We start from the raw sequence: 2733 nt of genomic DNA on the forward strand, positions 1-2733 counted from the left end.
TTAAAGTCTCTGCCCCCACTCTACAGGGTCTGGAGGAGAGGCTGGTGTGCTACCGTGTCCAAGATGACCTTTTCCACATCTCCAAGAGAGTCCTCAGGATGGGGGAGGCAGAGCATGTGCTGCTGGTTTAACTGTTGGTGCCTCTCTGGCCCCGTCCCTCAAGCCCCACCCTGGTCCTCTGGCCCTGCCCCTCAAACCACTCGCTGCTCCTCCAACTGGTTCTGCCCCATGGCTTACATGAGACTTTGGGGGGACAACTAGACACAAACCATAGCACCTTCCAACATTCAGTGGTACAAGACAGACCTTTCCATTTCAACAGTTACAAATGAGGATATAAAGGAATAGGAACAAAGCAATCCAGTAGGGCAAGCATTAAGTCCTGTAGTTCCATGTGCAGCATCCAAGACAATCTGTGGCAATATGTGAACTCACATGGCTTGGGTGGCTCTGTCTGTGTGGCACTGCTGGTGTTTGTTTCTCCCATGGCTTCTCTCTTGATCCCGTTCTGCTCCCTCCTTGCAGTTTTTCTCAGATGGTCCATGTTTTAGGCTTTCCCAAACTTCTGTGGTCTCCACTGCACCTCTGGCTTCACATTCACAGCTTCACACACTCCCCTCTCAGGGCACACTGCCTGGCCCCTCACACCTTGTGAAATCTGGATAGAAACCTTCCTAACCCAACAGCTTTTTGTATGCTGCATATGCCTAAAACAAGCACCATGTGGATGATGTCAAGTTCTGCTGTCAGCTAGAGCACTAGCCAAGATTCCCTCTGTCTTGGCTGTAAGAGTTGAATGATGCCTGGACTGCTGACAACTCCTAAACTAATTCTGAGCAACAGATTCTCTAGGATGTCCCCATTCTGGAACATGCCACTCTGCAGCTTTCTTTCCAAAGTGAAATCTTGCACTTTTGCAATTTTGATGTAGCAAAGGGTGGAGTCTGATGCCCTCAGGCAGGAGTAGTCTCCCGCTCCTTCTTATCCATCAAAATCTCTTCTCTTTTTGCAGTCTACAGGTTTACTGGAGCTTTCTTTCTGGCCAAACTCACATTTTAAATCATTCTGCTGCATTCTTTCTTCATGATTCTCAACATAAATCTGTCTGAAATCCCTAAACAGTAGCCATACAACCACCTCAACATTAGATCACCTTGAAATCTCTTCTGCCAGATTAGTTTGCTACCCTTAATCTCAGTGTCAGGCAAACTCAGAGGACAAAAGCAAAATGCAGACAAACTTTCTGCCAACCCCTAACACACATCATCTGGAATCCAACAACCAATGCAGTCCTTCTTCCAGCAGAAATGTCCTGAGCCTGGTATTTACTGACAAGATTTTTACCAGCCTTTTGGTCTTTTGAGCTCTGACCAGAATCTCCCATATAAAACAGCCTAATGGCATTCCAGTTCTATTTTTTTCAGCTGGAATCTCCACATATTTCCAAACTGTTCCCACAAGCCATTTCCAAAGGTGTCTCAATCACATGGTCAGGTATAGTCACAGCAATGACTTCACTTCTCTGGTACAAATTCTGTTTTAGTTAATTTTCTCTCATTGCTCAGGAAAAATACCAACACCTAAAGTTAAAGGATAAAAAGTTTATTTTTCTGGCTCCAAGGCAGGGTGGTCCATGATAGACAACTGTTTATGGAATCTGGGGCAGTGAAACAGGGTAATAGAAGAGACAAAGAGAGAGAGGGCACAAGAGAGAGCATAAGAGGGGGAAGGGGAGGGGAGGGGAGGATAGGACAGGAGAGGAGAGGAGAGGAGAGGAGAGAGAACATGAGCCTCTTTCTACCCTTTATATTATACCCAGTCTTCCAAGATTAGGTTGGTACCAATCGAATGAGTAGGCTGATCCAAGAATTACCAACCTTAACCCCAGCAGCCTTAATCTCAGTTTAAGCAGTGAATCAATTACAAACTAAATTGAGCTGCCTCCAAAAAGTTTACCTCTCATGACTGTATGATGCTTTGGGGGACATCCAGACACAAAACATAACACACCCAAATAAAAAGGAGATCTACAGTCAGTCTACCTAATGAACATAGATGCAAACACAAGGACTGGGGTTTGATTCCCGGTGTGCTATGCCAGTCTCTCCCCCAGGGGATGCTGAGATAGTCATTGAGACTGGGCATGGTAGCACACACCTGTAATGCCAGCGCTTGGGAGGCTGAAAATGGGGGGATGACTATGAGTCTGATCTGTGTAGTGAAATCCTATAGACCGTGTACTAAATACAAAAAAGGAAAAAATTCTCAATATGATACATGAAAACAGACTGCAGTAAATTCTCAAGATTATACATTATGACCAACTAGGATTCATCCCAAGGATGCAGGGATGGTTCAAAATATGCAAATAAATAAATCTAATACACCATAGCAACAGAGCCAATGACAGCCACAAGTCCATTTCAAAGTATGCAGCAAATGCATTTCACAAAGTCCAACATTCAGTCATGATTAAAACCCTACAGAAAATCAGAGTACATAGACTATCTCAATCTGCTAAAAGCCGTCAATGACAAACCAACAGCCCACATCATACTAAATGGCCAAAGCTTGAAAGCCTTCACTGTAAAATTAGGAACAAGACAAAAATGTCTTCTATCACCATTCTTATTCAGTGTAATTCTAGAAACATTAGCTAGAGCAAGTAGATAAGAGAAAGAAATATAAGGAAGATACAAAAGGAAGAAGTTAAATGATTATTTGCAGATGATA

This window comes from Octodon degus, unplaced genomic scaffold, assembly GCF_000260255.1.
Source record: "Octodon degus isolate 3935 unplaced genomic scaffold, OctDeg1.0 scaffold00141, whole genome shotgun sequence".
Classification (NCBI taxonomy): Eukaryota; Metazoa; Chordata; class Mammalia; order Rodentia; family Octodontidae; genus Octodon; species Octodon degus.